The sequence below is a fragment of the Phasianus colchicus genome, chromosome 1 (genome assembly GCF_987193195.1).
Source record: "Phasianus colchicus chromosome 1, bPhaCol1.hap1.1, whole genome shotgun sequence".
NCBI classification, from domain to species: domain Eukaryota; kingdom Metazoa; phylum Chordata; class Aves; order Galliformes; family Phasianidae; genus Phasianus; species Phasianus colchicus.
Window position 1 is genome coordinate 47,485,557 of NC_143436.1, and position 25,532 is coordinate 47,511,088.

General features: G+C 42.1%; 1 protein-coding gene across 9 annotated transcripts in view; it reads right to left on the reverse strand.

The window, feature by feature from the left end:
* The window catches only part of ANKS1B (ankyrin repeat and sterile alpha motif domain containing 1B), a 409,696-nt gene that overhangs the window by 68,227 nt on the left and 315,937 nt on the right, over positions 1 to 25,532 (reverse strand). The window contains exon 1 of one of the 9 annotated variants that reach the window (XM_090140277.1): positions 23,424 to 23,485. The exons of 6 other annotated variants lie outside the window; for them this stretch is intronic. The gene's annotated coding sequence lies outside the window, so the exon portion shown is untranslated. Of the gene's footprint in view, positions 1 to 22,604; positions 22,701 to 23,088; positions 23,143 to 23,423; positions 23,486 to 25,532 lie in introns of those variants that run through there. 2 more of the 9 variants (XM_090140281.1, XM_090140273.1) reach the window with 2 other exon arrangements.

Here is a 25,532-nt window from a genome sequence, read left to right on the forward strand (position 1 = left end):
GATGAAATACATATTTCAGTTTGGAAAACAGATAGCATGGTGAATCTACCAGCACTCTGAAAGCTTCAAACTTGCTCCCAAATAATGGCTCTCTGCTGAAAGAGGTGCCGACACAGAGCCAGCCCAATCCTGGTATTGATTGGGCTCAAGAGGTCTCACCCAGACCTGGTATTCCTGCACATTAGTGGTTGGTGAGCAAGGGAAAGGCAAAAAAATATTGAAGCACCCCATGAAAACCATAAACCAAAAGGTGGTGAGGGAAGGCGCCAGCCAGAACCAAGCTGTGACTATGCAAGGAGATTTATCTGCTGAGAACTTGAAATGCAAATGTTAAGTTTTATTAATCCGCTTCTTATCTGCAGGGACAACCGATGCAGGCTCCTGAGATAATAAGGTAAAATGGGAATTTGGAACCTATGAGGGAGAAAATGAGTACCAGAAATTTGAAGAGGCTGAATAACAGAGGAGAGGAATAAGACCAGAAAATGGGTCATTATAGTAATCAAATGAGATCTAGAATTTACATTTAATAATGAAACTAAGTGGCAGCTACTTGAAGGATACCAGTAAGTAACATCTACAAGGTGACAGTGGTAAAGCAGGGTGTATTTTTTTTATTTCTCTGCTCTGGATAACTTTCTTATTTTCTACTCTGCAAATTCCACTTTCTTTTCTCCCACTTCTCACCCTTCTCCATATCTCTCTTTGCATCAGATTTTCAGCTCAACAGACCCCAAGTTCCTTTTTCCCTCACAGCTTTGTTCCAGGTCCCCTTTTATTCCCCCCTCACCTCCCACTCAGCTCAGCAATTTAATTTAGGTATTTGCAGCCACCTTCTCCCACTGACCACTATGGAGGTGATAAAGAGAAACAGCAGCAAAAGAATGAACAGAAACTGCTGACCAACGAGTAATGAGAAGCTGTAAAATCAGATGTGATTTAAAGGCATCTGCTCTTCTTTCTAAGCAGTGAAGTAGCTATGTAATAAACATCCTCAGTGTACGTTTAATTTCCATTATACATGTCATTTATGGGATAGCCACACAAGTGGTTCAGCTTGCAGCAAGACCTCCTCATTCCTCGGCAGGCTCTGTCCTGATTTTGCACCTCTAGCATATCGCTGAAACGGAGAGAACAAACACCCACATACAGTTCTATTCTTTCGTAGTCTGTACAGCGCGTCTTCTACGTGAGGGGTGCTGCAAGGACCTCCACAGCCAAGCCGGACACAACACAAGTGCCTAAAGCTCCGTTGAGATGAACTATACAGAGAAAATGCTTTCTTGTAAAAAGCATTTTGCAGAATGGCGACTCAAGAACGTTTTTAATGAGTGGTTTTGTAAACATGAGCTCCCGCTGCAGATTGTTTAAACTGCGCAACTAATTTTTAGCTACTTAAAATCTTGTGAAATCTCTTCACGAGGGTGTATTTTTGTGTTGGCTACATTGAAAATGATTACAGTGTCGTAACGCCAAGAAAAAAAAAAACAAAAAACAATCCTTAGAAAATCCCAAAATTTACTTCTTTATGTTATTATTTTGCTAATAAATTTTCTTAAGCCCCATCTGCATATATGTTAAAATCATCCAGGGTCAGCTTTAGCAATGTGCAAGCTTCACTGGTTCAGAATTTCATATATTTTTCTTTTTTTAGAAAACATGGCATGTGTTTGTATCAGCAAGTTTCACCCGTCATTATCCATCTCCCTCCTACACCTTTCTAGTATAAAAACCCCTTCTGCTTGCTGACAGAATACTAATTTGGCTTCGTTTAAATGCTAGAGCTGCAGAGTCCAGCTATCTCATTTAAAATATGTGTAAAGCTATGAAACAATTGACAAGCACAAGGAAGAGTGTCTGCATGAAATTATTTTTCAATAGACACTAAAAAGCCAAAAGCCTCCCCTAGCCAATTTTTTTTCACACATAACACTTAAAATCAGAGAAGGGAAAAGGGTAGAATTTACTTACTAGCTCACCACTTTATATCACCTGTTAAAATTAAAGGCCAGGTGATATATCTACAGAATACAACTTCTGCTTTTGCAAAGAATTCATTCTTGCAACTACAGCCATATTTCTATTTTGTATGTTTAATATGAAAATGTACATTAAGAAAGCTTGCATTAACCATAAGTGGAGGGCAAGAGGGATTTCTATATAGGAGTAGTACGAAAGATCAAAATATAGAGCTCTGTGGGCAAGAGCTGGGCTGGTGTTCCTCAGCAGTATTACCCAGTGAATGACACTGAGGGATGCAAGCTGCCCTCCCTGGGAAGATGTAGCTCTACTGCATAAAGTGGAGAGCACAGTGCAACCTGGAGCTGGCACGATTCACAGAGTTGATTCCAAATACTTGGCGTGCAGCTATGTGGAAATGTCTAAGTGGAGTTTAAACACACACACCTTTATATAAAAATGCATGACTTGTTTAACCCATTAATCCACTCACACGTGAATACAAAGCAAGAATGAAAAATGTGCACGAGAGCTCTTACACAGCTGCAGCAGACCAGAACACATCTGAAAAAAACAGTGACCACCAAGGCCAGCATTTGACCAGCATCAAACTGCTCCATGCCAGTGCAAATAGGCAGCCAACCCTCCTATCTCTGGGATGCTCAGCTGAACAACTACTCATTCAGATTTGCTCACAGAGGGTCATGTGGTACATACCAAGTTAAGATAAAGCAGGTTATCTCCCTCCCCCCCAAGCAAAAATGCGGACACAAGCAACCCAAATTTTTCCATCTATCAGTAGAGAAGATCTATGGGCAAGTGAATGATAGCAAAACCTCTTTATACAGATGAATAGGATAGGAAGAAAGCAACTGCATTTTTAAACTCTGTAATTCCTGAAAGGTTAAACAACGACAGAGATTTATCAGTAGAAGCATCGGTAATAATAGCAATAATTAGTTTCAGAGAGTTAATGTAACTTTTGTTATGCAAGACTGCAAGAAGACAATAAGTGCTGCTGGATACTTCTGCATTTCTAGATAGAAAACAAATCTTATTTATGGCTTAGCATTTTAAAGAAATGAAAACATTAAGACCTGAGCCTAGTTTGAAAACTGCAACAAGACCAATGCAGGACTGAGCCAAGGAGCTGACCCATATACCAAAAAATAGGATCTAAAATTAAACAGGAAAATGTACATCATTATTTTAAGTTAGCACAAAGTTGCACAGCTAAATCTCTGTGCAGCAAACTGAAAAGTTATCTGTACATTGCAGATTATTATGCATTCAGTGAACACACATTTAAATCATTTTTGCTGTTAGTAGTATTGAATTTTTCATGCATTTTCAAGTTGAATAAATGGTAAGGAAAATAATTCAATAGGTCAGCCATTTCATTAACTTTAGTATTAAACAACCAAATCCTTCAAGCAGAATAAAAAAGCTTTTTTTTTTTTTTTTTTTTTTGGCTTTGCTTGTGGACCTGTGGACCTATGGACTTGTCCAGGGCAGTGGAGCCCTCTCTGAAAAGCCACCTCAGTTTGTCAGAAGCAGCATGGTGCTGGAAATCTGGGGCTGTAAAACTTATATTCCCTGTTGAAACTGTGCTTAGTTCCCACCGAACACTTTAGCTTTTGGACAGATTTACACCTGTGTCCAAAGCTCCTTGTTCCCAAAGGCTAAGATATGCCTAGCTTGGCTTTAATTTTGCTTTAATTTCTGACACTGAGTATCAATTTAACATAGTTTAATAATTTTACAAGCCTACATACATTAGGACCAGGATAGTGCCTAAAATAGTTTCCACACATTTATAAATTACCCACCTGCAATGATCTAACACCACTTAAAGTTTCTTTCAGAAATTTCCTATTGTTAACAAGCATGAGATCCTTCTTTCCTTGATGTCAGTGGCAAAATACTGCAATGAAGCCAGTGTCTCACTTAGACATGCAGTATTCCAGTAAAATAGGGATTACACTGCATTGCAGAACTGAAAAGGATGGGCACAGTTAAAATGAATGCTGGACTGAAAGCTGACTGTGTAAAAATACCATTTTCTTATTCAGCAGTCCTACCTTACAAATACATTCAATCTTGCAGCTGCTTATGTTTATGGCTAAAAATAAAATAAAAAAGAGAGGGTTTTTTGTTGTTGCTTCTGTTTTTTGATTTCAGAGATGGCACATAATGGAGAGAGCAAGCAGATCTGGTTTCTATTGTTTCTCACTCCTGTGATTTCATCACAAATCTCACCAAAGTCTGTCTTTCTCTCAAGGCCACAAAGGTTTCCACATCAGATTTCACTGGGGAAGAAAATGGTAAGTCCGACGACTGCAGAAGAAACTTTGAATTATCTTAATGCAGAAGGGGAAAAACAAAAACAAAAACCCCACTCATTCTATTTTTTTTTTTTTCTGGGATATTCGAAGCCCTAAATTTGGCTTGCTTCTAATTATCTATAAAATTACAAAGGACAACTGAGTTTCCAATTCTACAAGCAGTAATCTGAGACAAGCTGGAGCACCCCTACTGAAAAGATTGATGGCAGGATTTTTAATATCGGGCCAAAGTGAGAAAGACAGCCTTCCAGACACTAAAACTTAGACTCACAGTCAACATACTCACTGTACTTAGGAGAAACTTTTTATTTCCAAATCTCACAATTCTTACCTTGTGCTCCCTAAGACAAAATGAATGTAACACTTTGCTGCCCTTCAATAAATCTTCAGTGTTTCACAGCATTGGGTTCTGACTTTCACTTAGGAAAAAAGGAATTTATAATCTCTCAGGGATGTAAAAAACCCAACCTTGGGCACAGCCCAAGTGTAATCAATGACTAAAAGCAAAATCCACATGAAAAAATGAATGAGGAAAGTTGTGTGGCAGTGGACATTCAAGGTCGTGTGTCAGGAGACACCCAAGGTCAGGCTGGAGGGGGTCTGAACACCCTGATCATCTGTAGGTTCATTGCAGGGAAGCTGGACCAGATGACCTATATTGAGTCTCTTTCAACTCAAACACTGTGATTCTATGAATTTTCCCTGGCTGTGCTCTATGCATCTGCAAAAGGCACTTTTATTGGCATTAATTCTCTTCTCCTAACCCAGTGATATGACATGAAGAACTGAGGCAGATCTGAGACAAGCTGAGCACGACCCACAGTTCTGATCTCTCTGCTTCCTCTTGATCCTACAGGAACCTCTCCCAAGCTGTTGGCATCAGTGGTTAGCAGGAATCAGTTTGCCCCAGTCACCACACCAGGGTGTACTAGTATGAGATGAACATGATGGGATACTTAAAAGCCATTCTTGATCCTTTAACATTGTCAACACCCTACTTCTATCCTGCTTTGTATACCCCCATCTGTTTACAGCAGAAGCCTACAAGAAAGTAAAGCATCTCAGGTCTCAAGAAGAACAATGCCAATGCAGAATGAAAGGAACTGGGTGTATCCAATTTTGCATCATTTGTCCTTGCATCTGAAGCATCCAGAATTTCTATCACTCTATGGCAAAGTACGAGAGAAGACAGAGCTGAGCAGGATGAAATGCAAAGGGGCTGTAAACTGAACATCAAATGAGTTTGATCCCCACTTGCCCTGGCTGTGAAGTACATATGCTCAGACGTGGCCTCCTGCTTCAATAAATAAATAAGAGCTGGGCTGAGCAATGTGGTTTAAAAAGATTATATGACAGTATGTTTTATTTCACAGCATGATAGAAAATGATTAAAGAAATGTGAAGAAGAGTAAAAGATTTCCTCTTTTAGCTTTACTTTCAAATACACTAATAGTACAGAACCACTCTGATATGCTGCTGCATGTATCACTTCTATGCCTATTACCCAGCTTCTTAGAAAAATAAAATCCAAGCCTACACATTCTACCTCAGAGCAGCAGCACAGATCTCATATAGCGAAAGCTTATGAATGGTAAAGCAGGAATTTAGAGCAGTGAAAACACAGTCCAAGCTTAGGGGTTTATTCTCCTTTTATTGCTTTTATATAGTTTCAGCATTCATGAAAATTACGTAGAAACATTAAGAGTCAAATAGACTCCTGCAAAATGAGCTCAAAAACGAAATGAAAAGAGGGAGACAGCAGTGAATAACTGAATCCTCTGAGCTGGAAAAATGTCATGCCGGCGTGTTGTAGGAGCATATACAACCTGTGCTACTGCGCACCCACTTTTCTGTGGGCCTGTGTGATTTATGAACCTGGCAGCAATGCCATACCTACCCACAGGCTCTTCCTATCTTCCCTCCCAACCCATCAGCATGCTTCCACAGAGAACTGCCAAGGAGACTGACACAATGCAAATGCAGTGGTTTGGCTGCCTTTCAACCTTCTATATACCCCGGAGACAGAAGGATTACATATTATTAGCAATTATGAAATTTAATCCTCTATACTACATTGCATATGATCAAGCTTTATTATACTCTAGTGAGTCTTACCATAGTATGAACATCAGATTATAAACCTATTTTTTTAATACATTGACTTTAATTTTATATATAACTTTCTCTGTTGCAATGTGGTCACTTCATTCTGTAATGCTGTTGGAGTGCGGCCCCAAATCACTGCACAGCACTGATGCGTGCACTGGAGAAAAAAGAAAAAAAGAACTTGACTTCTCTTTCCTATTTTCTTTTTAACAAAGGAAAATTTGAAGCACGTGTGGATTAACTGATACTATTACAGCTGCAGATGCAACCTGGAATACTAATAGAGTGAAAAACACGTCTCCAAAATCCTAATGCTACTCACAAGATCATCCTGGCCTTCCACACTGTATCCCCACAATTAGAAGAGAAAAAATAAGTAAGAGTCATCAAAATGTCCACGCCGTGGGCAGTGTGGCCAGGCAGTATAAGGTGTAGTTCAGAGTCTTCACTCTGCCCACTTAAAACTCAATGTTCCACCGTTTTCTTATACTGGTCTTTGCTGTCATAAACTGTGATACATACAAAAATCACAGCACTCTTTCTCATGGTCCACTACCTTAAGTGAAACATGATTGTAGTTAACAAAATGACATTGCACTGGCTGACTGCAAATGTAAAAGATAACCAACCACCATCTTTACAACAATATGTACTCTTTGCTCAGTCAAGGATTACCAAGCCTTAATCCCTGTAAAGCAGTAAAATATTTGATTAGAAGAGACGAGAAAGCAAAAATAATTCTCAATGTAATGATCATTACACATTGCTCCACTCTGCCTCCCCATTCTGGGAGGAAGCCATATTTATCCAGCAGTTTTCCCTACCCACTAACCAGCAACACGTACGCCAAGGAGTCCATTCCCACAAACCATAATGCTCAGTTGTAACACTCTGTTCTGCAGGACAGGCTTTTGCCCCCGGGAGAAGATGTGAGTGATTTGCATTGAATGCCTCCTCAAGCCTTTCCCTGCCCCACACCACAACTCCTCTCTGTACTTTCCTCCCTTGTGTTATCTCCAGCTTTCCCAATCCTCATAGTAATTCCAGCATGGCACCATGTCCCAGCTTCTCCTTACTTCCCATTTTTCCCAGCCCCAGTATTGCGCGAAGGATATTAAAAGGGTTGCCTCTATTCACCTGTATGAAAGTTGGAGGAACTTAGTACCTTTGAAATCAACCATTCTTCCAGTTAAATGACTAATTGGTTCAAGAGTTTGGAAGGCTGACAGCACAAATAAAAAAACTTACTACCTTAAGTTAAAAAGTATTCCTCAAAAGGAAGTAAGTAAATCAGTGATCAAAAATGCTAAAATGCATGTCTTTTAATAGTAATTATAGCTCAGAGCAAGAACAGCAAATCTTGTTTCCTACATAACTGCATACAGAATAACAGCCATTATTTAATCATCTTCCACCTCAAAAAACAAAAGGAATATGATACCCTTAATACTATTTTGCTACAAAGGGAAAAGTTAAAGCACCTCAAATTTAGATTCAATTCTGTACTTCCATAGTGAAAAACAATGCAGTGAAACAAATCTAGGCTGTGCATTCATGTCTATAGAACGACATAACATTCATACAGAATGAATGTAATTCTACTCATCACAGAACAGTGATTAATTAAGCAAGGTCCTAAGTGATTTCTCTTACTTGATCATACTAACCCCAATTCCTACACATTGCTCATCTCACAAAGACTGGAAGAAGAGGTCTGCTGCTTAGGACAAGCAAATATCAGGTGGACTTTGAAGTTTATAGCACACCTATATGATCATATTAATGCATTTCAAAATTAGAAACTATCATTTTGATCAAAATCATCATAAAGGAAATCTACCATTCGAAGAAGAAACAAGTAGTTTCCTGACTCAACAATGAAATATTTATATAATTATATTTATATATATATTTATATAATAATGCTCAATGGATAAAAACACCAAGCAAGCAAACATCGTCCTCCATCAGGGAGGCTCATTATTATGACTGGGGAATTTTAAGCAGCAGTGAAATGCATCACATGAAGCTTACTAAATCTGAGGAGCTAAGGGAAATCTATAGTCCAGGTTAGAATGCCTTTATTGGACAACAGTGATCCAATAACTCTTTAGATGCTCCCACTGCCAAAGCAGCCTGGACAGCTGCACGCCGAGCTCTCATCACTTACTGTTATGCTCTGGAATATGAGGTGAAACTTTTGGAAGTATGGACAGAGATAAGATAACAGATAGAGACCAATTCTGGATGCACAAGCTTCCTTGAAACACCACTTTCACTTCACAGGACGTGAAATTTTCAAAAAATTTCAAAAAGAAATATACATATACTTCCTCTAAGTTCAAGTCAAGAGCAACCAGATAGCATTTTACATTCTGTAAAAGCCTGCAGCGACTGCAAATACCTTCTCCTTTCGATGATTCACAGAAGAGTGCCATTCTCATGTGTCCTTTTGACTCATACTGAAGCCTAATTACTGCTCTTTTATTGCTGCACCCATTTTCTCACATCTGTCTTTTGTTTTCCTTTTATTTCTTTTAATCTTCACAATTTATAGATATAGCCTTCTAACTTTTATTCTTTTTTAACTCTCCTGTGCTTTGGCACTGCTTTTCTTTTCTTCAACTTTTCAGGAAGCCAAACACTGTGATAGTGTTATTTTGCCTCCTTTTATTTAATCTGTTCAATTCTTCTGCTGCAATGAAAGGCGAGGGATGAGGAATACTTTAGTTGTTAAGATACTGCCCAAGCCTGCAGCTATTTACTTATGAACTGATTATGTGAATGACTGTGTTTGAAGTCATTAGAGGTCTAAGGGAAAATGTCATGTAGGTTATAATATAAAAGCTGGAAATAACAGCTGTTTTTCAAACCGCAGTGTAATCCACTATCCACAGCTGCAAATCCCTGTTAGTGCAGGTGTTGAGGCACAACTGAGATCAATCTCTGTCTCATTTTTGTCTGCCCATTGCCTGTGGCTTGTAAGCCAACCGTTCTCTCCATCAGGTTGATAACTACTACCTTAATTTTGTTTAAATAAAGCAGGATCCTGCTTTGAAACAAACAAATGAACAACAAACAAATAAAACAGCAAAAATGCATCAAACCAACAAGCTCAGAAAAGGCCTAAGAATTGTGAATGATCAAGGAAAAAGATCAATGTTTGCTCTAAAAACAGAAGAATTACATATGTGATGTATTATTACATTGTGAGGAGGAAAGACATTTCAGCAATTAAGACAAGACTAATTTGAATCATACTAAAACCATGATCAGTTTTACTAGACTCAGTCTTCTGGCTGCTGCCAAAGACAACTTTCTTCAGTCTCCAAGTTTAACATGACAGTAAAAATACTGCTCCCAACACTCAAGCATGGTCTTCCAAGATCCATGAACTGCAACAAGATGTGGCTGATACATCTCACATAACAGACAGAAGGTCTGGAGAAGAAGGTGAAGGTGTTACACAGCTGGACTGCATAAGAGAGTAACCTGACCGAAGGGAGTATTATGACTGTGAGGAGTCTGCAAGGACTGTGTGTCTCCTTCTCCCAAATACCAACAAAACTGGAAAAAATGAATGGCAGCGACATTTTTGACACGGATGACAAAGCACCTCACACCACCTAGTCAGCTGCTGTGCCAGAAGTGGAAGCAGGTGGTACTAGCATTTGCCCTGAAGGCAACTCTGACCATTCTGAATCTCAGACGCCTGTGAGAGAGGAGGTGGCAGAGCGGCCTGCAGACCACCTGCTGTTTTCTTGGAGGCAGAACAGAGATGGCATTGGGCCACTGGGACCAAGCCAGCTCCTGCCCTGCTGACTGACAGGTTTGGTCTTGATCCCTGGAGGAAAACGTATTGTTGCTGTGAAAGGCCAAAAAAAAAAAAAAAAAAAAGTATGAATGGACAATTTAGGGAAATAATTTCTTATAAATCCCCCTTTTTCATTAATACTTTACGTCCCATACTGTTTTTCCCATTCTGTTTTTCAGATTACTTGTTTTAAGACTACTCCCTAAATTATACTGATTCTGCTGCTTTTCTAAATAGTTGGACATTCTTAATTAATCACTTTTCCTACACAGAGCAGAAGGAAATATTTGAATCTACTGATTATATTTTTTCTGTGGCACAGAGCATATAAGAATAGGTGATTTCAATAATCTTTATTACCGCTACAGTCTATATTAACGCGTTTTGTATAAATCATTGCCTCTACTATCAACTGAGCTACTGCTCCTGCAAATAAAGCGATACCTTGTTACCTAGCAACTGAGCAAGTCGCTGCCACATTGGAAAAAAAAAAAGAAAAAAAAAAAAAAAGAAAGAAAAAAGAAATTATGTATTTATATACCCCTTGGTTTCACGTTGAGAGAACATCCATAAAGAACAAAGAATAATCCACTCAAATTCCCTAAAATTCAATATTGAAATAAAATATTTGATCCTCCACATTTCGTAAGCATCCTCAGAAGCTAGGTCTAGATTAAACATGCATTACTTCTTACTGACAATGCAATGTTCTTGCTATGCATTTCTTGGAATATTTTATTAATGCATATGTAAGTACAAAGGCATTACATATATAAGTCATGGCAGGCTCTTAATGCTACATCTGAACTGTATTAGAATAGGAATAGCTATCACAGGGCTTTTTTTAAAGTCCTCTTGCTTATGCTAAATCAGTTCCTTTCCTGTTTAACATAGCAATGTGCAGTAGCACCTTTTCCTGATGCAATGTTTCGTTTTAGGATTCTGTCATTTGTACAAATTTGCCCTTATGTGCTACAAAACCCACCTCTTCATTGTTTCATATTTCATGTCTGTTTTTGACAGCATGCCAACACAGTGTTGGTCAAATATAAGCAGTGGGAGCTCAGGAGTACTACTTGTGAGGATGAGCTACTGCCTGGAGTGACATGAAAATTCTACAGCAGCCTCTGAACTCTCGAGCTATTCGCACATGTCCTGTCCATGCTCTATCCCAAGCTGAAAAACACAGTAGAATTCATGGTCCTATGACTGCACAGTATGAAGACATACCCTTCACTATAGCAAGAACTGCCAAGAAACTTGTGAAGTAGGGAGAATATGAAGCCATGACAATTGCTGTCCTGAAGGCCCACAGTTGCATTGGCAGGTGACTGTGCTATCATTCAGTACTGTCTAGGTCACCACATTCCCTCCAAATCCAACATGAGACACATCTGAGGACACTGCAGGTTATTCTCCCAAATTTCACTTCAGAGTTATGAGTCTATCACAGATTACTATGGCTAATCAAAAATTAGATAATCTCTAAACACAGTGATACAATGCAAAATTCTAAATGCTGCACCTGACAGCACCTCCTGTTTTCCTGAAACATGTTGTTAATGTCCTCCTGAAACTTTCTGAAGTCACCTATATCTTACAATGCAAGGATATTGGCTGAGTTAATCATAACACAGAAGTATACTCTATCCATATCATGCTGTCTTGAACATCTGCTGCTGTTGTAATCCTTGCTAATTCATACCAAGAATATACAGAAAATGATATGCCTGAACCCAGAGACACCTCATCATGCGTGGCCCTTACAATTATCTCCAAGCACTATGTACTACTTAAAAGTCTCCTGAAGCTTTTGCTATGGATTTTGCCCATTTTTACATGTTCTTATAGCCTTTAGCAAGTAGGTAACACAGTTCACCTCCTAAAGCAGCTAGTGGATTTCTGTGGGTGAAGATGATTTATTGGCTGGTGTGGTGTGTAGAAGCCTCTTTCAGTGCTACCTATACATCCTACAAGGGTAAAGCAAACATCAGAGACCATACCCTACAGGCTTTGCCTGATGAAGTCTGTGCATACTGTTTCTCTCTGGAACGCAGTCCTTGGTGACAGATGGCACAACCACTACCTACAGATGGCTCAAACAGGGGCTCTGTAGCTTTGATAAATACTGCAATCAACGCCTAGGATAGGTATGGTTTAGGCAGCAGAGCAAACATAGGGAATAAATCCCTCAAAAACTTCTTAACTGTAGAATAATCACATACATAGTATTATCCTAAATAGACAGATGAAAGTCTTGGGCTCTTACTGAGCTGACAGAGATTCAGGACTACTTAAAAAGAGGTCAGTAGTTTAGGATGAAAGTGTTTGAAATTAGCCTCACTCAATTTCTTATCTACTTCATCCAGAACACCATTTCCACTTTCATCGTGGACCAAGCATTCCTGGTAAAAGTACTCTTGCTTTCCAGTAGGATTTGTTATACTTTGAAGGAGCGATCAGCCCTATCACTGACAGACTCTTGGTTTGGTTGGTAGAAAACATCCTTCCGTCAGACGGGTGATTCACTACAGTGAGCAGAAGCATTTGAATCACTAGTATGAGAAAGTCAAAACTCACTGATCGACAGTGGGGCTGCTCATAGCAGACTAGCATAATCTTTTCTAATCTTCTATAGAAACGTGGGAATAAAAGCAACTGGAGCGATCTTACAGAGGAGCATTTGCTTTGGTTGAACATACATCTCAGAGACCCCACTGTCTCATCCCCCATGGATGAATAAAAGCAGATATTAACTTAGGAGTGTCTTTCACAGCAACAGAGGACAAATGATGGGCACATTTAATACCTGCCTTCAGCCACTCAAACTCTGTGCCATTAGGGCAAAAGTTTTCTACCAAATATCATTTACCAGAATGTTCTCATGTAGTGCTATAGACACATATGCAGTACAAAACACAAAAGCTCCACAAATGTTTAGACATTCCATTAAATAATAGGAGTATTGCATTTCAAGTTGGTGTCAGACACAGCAGGATGCTCTCTGACAAAACTAATTTGCCTCTGCCCTTATATGCATGCTTCCTGTTAAGTAGATGAACTTTACATACCCAAGATAAACATGCAAAGGTATAAACATTCCTCCCAAGTACATAACATACGGTGAATCACAGCTCCATTCAGAACCCTTGGGCTGTACAGCAATATGGATAAGTTTGCCATTCCAAAACTTAAGTATAATATCTTTGCTGAATGCTCAAAAGTGGTGTTTTGTGAGTCGTATTTCCCTAGAAGTAAAACAGCTCCATCCCAGTATTAACATGAGACATATGTTTCAAAGTAGCCTTACCAAAATCTGAATTTACACATGCCCGTTGAATTCTCAACTGTGGAGGAAGATACCAGAACAGAAACAGACCCTGTAATCACTTAAACCATCATTACAGTCCAATTACTGGGATATCTACAATCTCTCCTGCAAACCTGAAGTTTCTATTCCCCTCTACCATCATTTTTTTTTTCCCAGAATGCATACAGACAACAGTAAAATTGCCTCTTTTCAACTACTTATGTCTGCAATGTAATGAGCCTACTGTCCGTAGCTTCCCAGTTTTACAGCCTGAAAATGTATTGTAAAATTAGGAGGAAGCCCACTTTGTCAGAACTTCAAGACGCAGAAAAGCCTATACAAAAATTTTTCACTTTGATGAACAATCTCAAATCTTACCCCTTTTCAGACTACAGAAATCACAATTGACGTTTTCTTTTTGAGAAAGTGCTGTGTAGAAAAGGGAGACAGAGATTGCTACAGTGTCACTGTAATTTCTGAATGCATCACACAATCTTTTGTAATATGTCAAAAGCATAAATAAAAACACTCCATGTGTCATAGTCTACAAAAGATATCAGGTTTTATAGTATAATAACGCATGACAGCTCTTTTAATACTGCTTATAATTCAGTAATTATGCAAATGCCTCCGAATATGGCTTCATAGATTCACACACATTTGTTAACCAAACTCAGACTGCTCCGTGTGTGAACACAGCAACACAGAAACCTTTACCTCAAATTTGGGTATGTCAGTTTTCAGACTGCTGGACTAGATGCTCTGCTCACTGCAGCACTATGTGACAAAAAATGACTCGAAGTTATACTTCTGATCCCCCTGCTGCTCAGTTCAAGTCTGTAGGATGTGGAGATGCCTCAGGGCTGAGCTAAGCTTCAGCCACCCACTCCCTCCCACAGGCAGGGAGATGCATACCATCATCTCTACGGGGCCCCATGCTGAGGTGGGAAAGGAATGAGAAGAACGGTGGGAAGCTGGATGGTGATGCGGATGGAGACCATCAGCCATGGGGATTCTCCACACACACTCCATTAAGGAAGCTCTTTGGAGATGGTAGGTGTGACTGTTTACTTGCCATTACCACCTCTCCCAGAGAAACTGACTTGTAAGGACTACATTCCTAACAATTTTGGGGATGTTACTAGTCTTTAATTGGCCCCCTCACCCTCTTAGTTATGTCATCACCACATCAGGATCAACATAACAGGGTTTTAACCAGAACAGGTTGTGGTAGCTGAAAAAAGAAATTCTAAAAAAAATGTTTTCATAAATGTGACGCATCAGCCCCTAGCAATAGGAACAACAGCAGATATAGCTTCTGTATAATGCATGAACACAGGATTACTTCCATGAATCAACAGTTTTCCATTGAACTATAAAATCATCACCATATACCGATAACCAAAAGTGAGGATTGTACCTTCAGGTATAATGCGATTATGAAGGTCAAATAAAAATCCCATTACCTATGTTACATAACTCAAAATAGGGTGCATGTCAATGTAAGAGCATGGAAGGAAGACTGTCATTTTGTATTTGACTTTCTAAATTCAGATTTTACACAAGAAATATCCTTAAAGAGACAAAGTTCCTATGCCATAAGGACCTATGCCAAGAAAAACATCTTTTAAGACAAATTCTGTCCTATGCTCTGCAGATACGAAAGAGGCAATTCTCTTGCAAAAGTCCTAGAACAGATTAACCAATCCCAGACACCACAAAGCAGCAATCTGGGGAATCATTTCTTAGTGAAACCAAGCCACAGTCCTCTGCTGTTGTGGGCTGATGGCTATGGGGCAATGAAAAGTCCTCAGGTACTGCCCATGTGCAACACCACACCATACAAGAGTCAGCAGAAGAGCAGAAGTTTCTCCGCCCTTGTGAGAATAACTAGTTAATGTCATGCTTAGAAATACTGAAGCTTCCCAACTTTTTATTGACTAGAGCAGTCTTCAGTGCATACAACAACAAAAAAAGCATCACCTAAATGCAGTCAAGTATGTAAGTAGGAATAATGATTACTTTGGGGGATATGTCTTACTCTTCAGCTTATGTTTTACGTTGCCTCTATTTTTAATTAACATTACCAATACTCTGATTGCAGTAGTCCTAAAGCACCTAAAGCACTTCACTAATGTGAAGACCAAAGGATTTCAACAAAATTTTCAATCTAGGAAGGTCACTTGCTTGCATATGTTGTAGAACGTGACATATTTCATGAAAGATTAATGTAAAAGGGAAAACGAACGCTCTACAGCCAAACTTTCCAGATTAAGACTGCCTCAGTACAGTTTCCTATTTCTAGAACCAGGCATTTACTGAGATGAATATCAACTACAGTAACGCTTCCTCTGAAGGCACCTCTCCCTTTGAAAATCACATACTGAATTTATGAAGTTTAGAGCCCAATTTTTAGACAACAAAGAAAGAAAGTACTGGCCTTGAGCTTTTCTGTTCAGCATTTCATTTACTCAGATGTTCTAATCAATTAACCAGACAATGCCAATGAATAAAGAAGTAAATAAAATCACATCAAAAGACATCATCTTTAGCAAGAGTCTACGGGGCTTCTATCAGTTTTCGTGTTCTCATTCTAGACATAGCAATAGAGTTTGATTTTTATTGTTCTTACCGCTTGTCCTTCTTCCCAGTTTGATACCAAGATTACTCCTGACTAAATACATGGGACACAGTCTTCAGCCTGTGCACTCAATAAAATCGATGACAGGATGGCAATTTACACCAACTGAGAACCTTGTTTGAAATCTCCAAATGCAGCCCCTTGGAGCAGATTATGCTTTTCTGCCCTATGGCTCCCTGTCCATATCATCACTGTAAACCTACTGCTTAGTCCCAAATAGCTCCATAAAGAAAAAAAAAAGGCTGCAGCAAGCCTTCAAAAGGGAGCAGGAATGGGCATAGAAAATAATAGGGCTGGTATAGGTGTATTTCATTTACATCAACCCCGACAATATCCTGCACCAGTTGCAGGTGGTGATAATACATACAAAATGAACAGGATGTGGACAGCACTAAAAATACTAAAAAGTATTGTCTGTGATCGCGACTAATGCGCACACAAAGTATTTGAAGGACAAGTGCAGAGCTATTTGGTGGAGTGCTGAGATGGCTGAGCTCAGACAGTGGTTTGGATGCACTCAAGTCATGGCACTAAACAGTGAGCCCAAAAACAGAGACACAGCAGGCTCAGCATCCTGTGCAGGCAAAAGACCTGCTGATTTTTGAAACAGGTCATAAAGGTACAACCAAACTTAATAACCACAATGTCCAAGCAGAAAATGAGAGCTGTCCTGTTTCGTACTCTTACTATGCTTTCATGCTTAAAGAAGTGCAATGCAGATGTTTTCAGACAACATTAAAGACTTACTGCCATTTTGCACAGGTACGTAAAACTCGGATGAAAAGTCAATTAATTAAACTAAAAGGCAGTGGGGAAACCCCTAGCAAAAAGGTTAGTGACTCCGATTTTCAAACTTGTGGGCATCTCTTAAACTTCATATTTTAAAAAAAGATAAGGGTCAGAAGTCTCCTTATAACGTGCCTTCTGTAGAGCCAATCTTTGCTTCCAAGATACCTCAGCTGGGCATAACGTGGATTAGAATTGAGAAATACTTGCACAAATCTATGAAAAACTTCAAATTCTTGTTTCTTGTTACTGCTACGAGAAGGAACAACATCTGTTTTTTAAAGTAAAAATAACTTGCATTCAGCTTTGCAACAGCTTCAGTGAAAATACAAATGAATCACACAATATTTCCCCTAGGTTTTGATGAAGTATTTTTCTCTGTGACAACTCACTCCAATATTCACTTACCTCTGTAATGGTGTATAAATATTAGTACATAACGTTGAAGTTTTATGTATTTTTATCATATAATAATAATGCAGGTGTTTCACAAACCAAATGGGAGCTCATTAATAATGACTTTGCAAGGTGACTGCATGATTAACAAAGTAACATTTTTTTTACATTTTAAAGCTAACTCTGAAACCATACTTCAGAAATAAAAGCAGTAACAAAGCACAACAAGGGTATAACAGAAATTTGTTATAGGATTCTCAAGGATACGTTCAGCCAGTCTTTGGTTATCTTGAATTTTAAGTATTTTAACTATTTGCCACCTAACAAATACCCATTGTATTTACTTATGTAATAAGTGACATTATCGAAGACTTTATGAAACAGAAAATTCCTAAATTATTTCAACAAGCACCTTTTTAATGAATCTATTTAAAATGAGAGCTGTCATACCAATTTCAGTGGGGGTAAAACAATGCCTAAAGCAGTCAGAAGAACATGCATTATAGCTGTAAAACTTCTATACTTCTAGCTATTCCTAATACAAATCCACATTTTTGTACGATATGATAAATCTTGAAAAACACTGAAATTGACTTTGCATTTTCCTATATTTGGAGTAATTGCATCCAATCATTCTCACGCCCTACTAATCTACCAGCATTTTTTACAGTCGATCATAATGCTTAGAAAGATACTACATGTAAGGCAGTTTTCTTCCCTGCACAGATACATGACGAAGAAACAAACAATCTTCAGTGTACCACTGGTAAAAGAACTACGCTCAATGAAATCTTTGCAAAGCTTTACTTCATTGAGCAATGAACTGGCCAGGAAGGCACACCTAGCAGTGCTGAAGACCTGACTCCTGGCTGCAGTCCAGAAGACCAGTCAACTAAATGAAGAGCCCACATGATTATCCACAATCAGACAAGCAAAACAAGTGTTTATCACCTTCAAGTTTCATCACACATAAATGTACTAAAAAAAACTAAACAATTGCTCTCCACTGCAGAGAAGTACTTTCTGGAAAAAGTACTCTAGAAATTAAACAATGGGCTAAAATCTCCTGTCAAAAGGCAAAACTCCCTGCTGGCTTCATTTGCTATTATTGCAGCTACCGTTACATTTACCTTTTTTACAGTATTACAACTTAAAATGTTCTAAACAACAGAAAAAAAGTGTTTAGATCTTTGTTGACTGCAGGAATCAGGGACAGAATAAAGAACAAACCAATTACGCGTAACAAACCTCAGACAAGTCACTTGGTATTCCCTACACCAAAAAGCTGTAAAAACATCAGACATATATTTCTGGCATTGCTGATTATCAGTGAGCATGTGGGTACATTTAGAAGAAAGAGGATGATTGCAATTACTTAGTTCTGGACAGCCTGGAGTTTCCAATTGGTTTTTCCCAAAGGAAAATTGCCCTTTTTGGTAGCAGCGAGCACACAGTAGGGATCTTGGGAATAAGTCAACTGTCTATGTGGGGAAAAAAAGTACAAATCTTAACCATTCACAAAGCAAAAACATCCCAGCACTGAACACCACTTTATAATATGTAGTAAGTGCTCCCACGTGTCAGAGAAGTGAAGCTAGAGTCTCCGGAAGACCTTTAGAGCTACTGACCTTGCTCATTGCTTCTTCTCTTGGTCAAGCTGTTTCAGCCATTTGGCTTTAATCTGATCTCAGTTCTCATATGCTGAAATCTGAGCCCTAACAAAAAGGAGACGGAGGTACAGGTATCATCATGACAGCGTAACACAGCAGCCTGCCCACTTCTGCAGTTTCTCTAGAAGTATCAGAGATATTGCCCATGGTGATGCCCCACAGGAACAGGCCAGGCAAGGACTAGGCAGACATTAGGCGTCTTTAGGAAAGACATTACAGAACTCCCCGAGATGCTCTTCAGCCAACTGAGTTAGAAATAACTCACTGCAAGGAGACTGAAGGTAGGAATCAAGGAATGGAAGAACACCAGAGGTGATCTTGGTTTTTGTGTGCTTACAGTGTTTCCATGACAATGAGAACAGCTTCCATTCTCTGATCGTAGGCTAATGTCCAGAAGGTCTGCCAGAACCTCTCAATATCCCTGTTCTTTTTTTCCAAGGAAGAAAGGCTGTAGCTCTCAAACGATTTACCTTTGGCTAAGGATTGCTGTGCTGCAGTACTCCCTTACTAGGGGCACAATGACTGTTAACCTGCAGTTAATGTGAAGTTGGGTACAGGCACCAACTGCATCATGGCAAGATACTTCACTCTGGAGAAGTTGGTGAGGGAGGACAAATGTCAACGTGTGTATTTCTTTACACTATGCTCAAGCTGATGAGAGTGTATTAAACCCAAATTAATATGTTTGCTTTTTTTTTTTTTAATGGTTTTTTTTTTTTTTTTTTAATGAAAGATATTTAGAGAGGGGAAGAGATGTTTCCTAGTTTACTGAAGAAGCTTCAGAAAAACTCCTTTGGTCCTGAGCACATCAACAGAAAGTCAGGAAAAAAAAAACCAACACAGATCTCTTCTTCCCCCAGACTACTGCCTCTGTGTCAAAACAAAATGACCACTGAAATTCCCCAACAACTCTGCACTGTCTCCACACATAAACCAAGATGACCTCTGAGAGGTCAAGGTTCAAATAATGGAAAAGACCAACAGTATATAGAACAAAACTATTAAGAATAGGATACATGAAGATTTTTGAATCTCAGTGCTCAAGAGTATTCAAGTTAACTTGCTCGGACACTTCAGAACTTACCATGTCGCCTAGCTTTTGTCCTCAAAGGCAAAAATACAGTAAAACTGCAAATAGAGACAGCAGCTAAACTGACAAGAAAATGTTTTCCCTAGCTTGAATACCTCTTCTAAGCCAGGTTTACCTACATCGTAACCCTCTGATACTCAGAACCAAGACTACCACCTTGGAGACAAGCTGGTGTAGTTGGCACATGGACTAAAAGAACAAATGCAAGCAGCTCTCTGCTATTGCCTACACAAAAATTGCATCAGATTGCGAAGAGTGCCAGGCTGGTACAATTTCATGAAGGTGTTATTCTCCAGAATTTGACTGTGATTTCTTAAAAATAAGCCTGCAGCTCAAACAGCTGTGAAAACAACATTGGAAATGTGAACTAGTGTAAACCAACAATTTCTCATATGTGCAAGTAATTCCATATCATACCTCTCAGAGTAGAAATTGACCAGTCCACCCCAATGATTGCTGATTTCGAAGACTAACATAAATTTTCAACATTTAGTAAGCAAAGCACTGTGACAATATGATGACCAGGAAAAAGGTCTGGTCTTAGAAATAGAACACTGCCTTACTTAGCACAGAATCATTAAAACTGGGAAAGACCTTTAAGATCGTCTGGTCCAACTGTCAAACTGCCTGACAAATGAATAGAGACTGAACCCAGAACTATACCGTTCGCTCATTTCTGTTCTCATTTCCAGTCTGCATGCACAGTGAAATCTTTTGGGATTAAGAGTCAAGAGATCTAAAGTCCAATGCTTGGCAGTTTTTCAGTCTGTTCAAATCAAGGTGGAAGTTTCCTATTAACCATTACGCCTATCACTAACGTGTGATAAATAAATACAAAGATCCTTACCAAAATGCCAGCCATTCATTGTTACAAGAAAGCACAATCTGTACCCTCTCGATTACTGGAAATAAATACAAATAACCAATGTCAACATGGATCACTTCTACATTAAAATACATCTTACTCTTGGAATGCAAGGCAAATCCTGGCTAATCTGGGTCACAGCTCCTTCCTCAAGTTCCTCAGCAGCAAAACTCTCACCCAGAGCCGACTTCCCTGTTTCTGCTTAGTTCACTGCAGCCTCAGAGTTGGTAATAGCTTGATCAACAGCTCTGTTCTCTGTTGCTACTTTTTCCGTATTCTGCCCTCCCTTTTTAACTCTATGTGCTCACTTCCACACAGAAGAGTTTTTTCCCACTCTCCCTTCCTTCAAAGAGATCCCAAGAGAAAGAGCACCAAGCTTTCTGAATTTGTTTCAGGGTACATAATGCATTTAAATGCGTTCAAAGTACAATAGGTAAAGTATATTTTTGCTTGCCTTCTTACCGGATACATTTATCTCTTTCTACCTCTCATCTCCTTTCTCTGCATAAAATTCAGAACTTATCTTTCGTTACAAAACGAAGCAGAGTTTGCCTCGAATTCTCACAATTCTAAGCTGCCAACCGCTTGCACAAATTCTTGAAACAGAACTACCAGGTGCACAGGGCAAGGAGGTTCTGCAGGCGACCGCATGACCGTAGCTGGTATTACTTCTCTTAAAAAAAAAAAAAGGGAATGGAGCTAACAAGCTAACAAGCATTGCCAGATCCAAATTCGTTGGCTAAAATCACCTACACTCCATGCTGCTCAGAGTTTATAGAGATTTTTAGGATACCATCCGGACGGAGTTTTACCCACGCAGTAATTATCACACCGCGGGATCAAGGTTTCCTACCTGGCAAACAACTATCAACTCGGACTCGTATTTATTCACGAGAAAGCCCCTATTATCACACGACTGGATCTTATTCTTCAGGTTCTTTTTTTAGCAGGTTGTTAACATTTTGCATTTTGGCACATAGAGAGGATGACAGCTTGATTCTCGATGCGTGCAGAAACAAGTTATTACCCGTCACGTCAGGGTCTACTCCAGCACTACTTTGTGCCTCACTAATGGCAGAAGTTGAACTGTTCTCTAAGGGCCCTTTCCCGTAAGCTACCACTAATCCGGCCACAGACGGACACCACAGCTCTCCCCATCACCGCCGGCGCTGCCGACGGAGCGGAGCACACCTGGAACCCGAGCGTGTGGGCACACAATGCAGCTGCTCAGAGAGCAGAAGGGATTCCCGTGGAACACGGCACATGGCAACACGCATCGGTCCACATGCTAAAATTCCTTGCAAAAACCGCTACCGCACGTGTGCGGGGAATTGAGAGCCAAACGGAAATCTCAGGTAGCTTTTTGTCTCGCTCGATGCCGCCGGTGCCTTCCTGCTATGCGGTAAGCACCGCTCGCGGAGATGGGTTTGCCAGACGCGAGCCCCCCGAGATACCGAGGCACGCACCGCGGTTCTGCTCCCCGCACACTTCTTCTCACCCACCCACCCCTTTTTTTTGGTACCCGGCCGTAGCGCATCGCTCCACCCGTGGACCTCCGCTAGCCGCAGGGGCCGGGAAACCGACTCCAAGTTTCGGACCGCGGCACGTCGCGGCCAACTTACAGCTCCGAGGAGCAGGGACGGGGCTCGCCGCCCAGCCCGGCACAACCCCGGGGCGGCCGCCGCAGGCTCCGGGCTCAGCACACGCGATGCCGCCGCCTCCCCCGCCGCCCCCGGCGCGGCGCACAGCGCTCGGAGCGCGCACGGGGAGCGCTGGCCGGAGGCGGCACCGCGTCCCTCCGGCGGCCCAAACTCCCCGGCCCCGCCGCCGCCTCCCCGCCCGCCCCTCAGCGCCGCCGCCCGCCCGGGCTGACATAATCGGCGGCGGCGGTCGCAGCAGGCGCAGCGATTCCCTCCCCGCCGCCCTCTCCCCGGTGTCCGCCGCCGGAGCTGCCGCCCTCGGGGTGCGCTCGCCGTACCCCGGTCCCCCGCCCCCCGCTCCGGGCTGCGCGGCGGGGCGGGGGCGGCGCCCGGTGGCCCCGCGCCCGGCCCCCCGTGCGCGCCCGGAGCTCGCCCATCCCTTCCCTCCCCTGCCTCCCGGTCTCACCTCGGAGCGGCGGCGGCGGGCAGAGCTGCCGAGCCCGGCGGGGGCGGGGAGGGAACGGAGGGGGGGGGGGGGCTGGCGGGGGGGTCGGCGTCTGCTCCGCAGCCGCTACCCCTCGGCGCTGAGCATCTCCCCGCGCCCCGCGGTGAGTCAGGCAGGGAGAGCGCCGCGGAGCCGCGCACAACGGAGCCCCCGCCGCCCTCCCCGTCCAGCCGCCGCCGCGCGCGCCCCCGCCGCGCCCCCCTTCTGACACCCCCCCGCTTCCCGCGCGCTCCTTCCGCGGTCGCGCGCGCTCCCGCGGCCGCGCTGCCCGCGGGGGCGGGGGCGCGCGCGCTCACCGCGGCTCGGTGCGGTCCCGGCGCCGCGCGGGCTGCGGCGGGCGGGCAGCTGCCGCGGCGCCTCCCCCCGGCCCCCGCCGTTACTATGGATATGGACGGATGCGGGCCCTGCGGCTCCTCCGCGCCCACCCGCGCGGGCGGGCCGGGAGCGCAGCGCTCCCCGCAGGGCGCCGGTGGGTCCCCGCTCTCCCGGGCCCGGCCGGACCGCCGTGCGGGGCTCGGTGACCGCGGAACCAGCGGCCAAAGTACGTGCAGGGCTTTCCGGCTTCTCTCCGGCAAAAGCACTTTTTAAATGTATGTATGTATTTATTTATTTGTACCACCGGTGTATAAATAAATCTTAGCGGAGCGCCGGTTCACCCGCTAACAGGAGCAAATAAGCATCCTGCAGCACTGTTTACTTCAGCTCGCGCATCCCATTAAGCAGTCGCCGCGCTGCCCCACAAAAGCGACGCCACGAGCGAGAACGCCCTCCGCTCCTTTAACTTAGCCGCACGTCGGGGGACGGAGCTGCGCTTCCCCCGCGGTGGTCCCAGCGCTCGCCGTACCCCGGGAAAGCCATGCACCAGGTGGCTGTGCATGGTCAGACACAAGAAGTGTTCTGCCAGCTCCCGAAATGTTACCGAGCTCCGCAGGTGAAGCGGTTGCTGAGTATGGGTTGGTTCCTGCTATAGGGTCATGGGAGCTGCCAGCGGGAGGGGTGACCCAGCCGCCTTGGAACCACCAAGCCCCGAGCCGTACTGATTCTTCTGCTGTCCAAGAAATAATGAGCTTAATTAAAAAGACCTAAAAAAATAGTGAAGAAGGTCGCTGGGCACAGCCACACACAAGTTGCCATGCTGGGATTCAGCACAAGGGGATGAACGCAGACAGGCACTGCTGCCCTGGGTCACTGCCAATGCAAACTTCAGGCACACGTGCACTGCCAGTCTGCAGTCCAAACTGCTCAGAGCCATCACACAAACTGAACTGAGCAATACCATCCACCCACTTAGCATACCCAGCTGCGTGTGCTCATACAAAACCTCAACACAGGTAACTTTGTGCACCAACTTAACCCTATCTAAGGCTCTTTAGAGTGAGCCTCCCTCAGAGCTTTTCTAAACCACCTGAATTTGTCAATAACAAACCCCTGGAAAAGTTTGATGGCCTTCATAAGTGGCTCCCTGTTATGGGCAGCATTGGCTGTGCAGCACAGCCTGCCTCTGGGCAAGGCTCACTGCAGCAGCACAGAGCTGTCACCGGGCACAGCACTGTGCCTGGGAGCAAAGGGGCTCCATGCAGCATGGAGAGCAACAACTGCTGAGTATTTAAGAAGGAAGGCGTGCTTGTAGCAATGCAAGCTTCTGTATCATAACTGATTATGGTTAACTAACCCTGGCAAATTGATGGTGGGAAACCTCCAACATTAACTCAAGAGTACATCCTAGGATGACGTTTGGAAAGTTGTTTTGATTTTATTTGGATACCCTCTGCTTTTTCTCACAGGTCTCGTTGATCACTACAACCTCATAGATGCAGACTCACGTTTATGTGGGTTTGATGTAGTCCATACAGGAAGACTGAACAGAATGCAGCAGAACAGAATCAAATGTTAAGCTCAATTGGGAGAAAAAAGAAAACAGGAAGTAAACATTTTGAAATGCTTCCTGAGTAGAATTCCAAAGGTTTCAGCTGTAAATATGAAAATGACCATTTCACAGCATTTCATCTTTTTACGGATGATGAAGCACTAAATCTAAGTTGCAACATTTTTGTTCTGCAATGAAAGCCTTTTAAAAACACACACTTTGGCAGCATTTCCTTAAAACGCCTAATTTTTTAATTTGCTCAAGTTCTTCTGATCTCTTGGATCCGAATCTCCAGATAAGAAAGCTCCCTGTATGGTCCCAGCTCTGTCCTGGGTTGTGTGATCTGCATCTGCAAATTGAAAACCTGTCTGTCCTATAGATGGGATGTGATCCATTAACAGCATTCTGAGTTAGGAGCAGTACTTCAATGGAATCTAAGCCATAAGAGGAACGCGCTGAGGTTGTCAGCGTGTGCTCAATATGGTGACGATGGAGCACGGTGGAAGCGCCAGCCGTTTCCTCTACCTGCCATAAACTT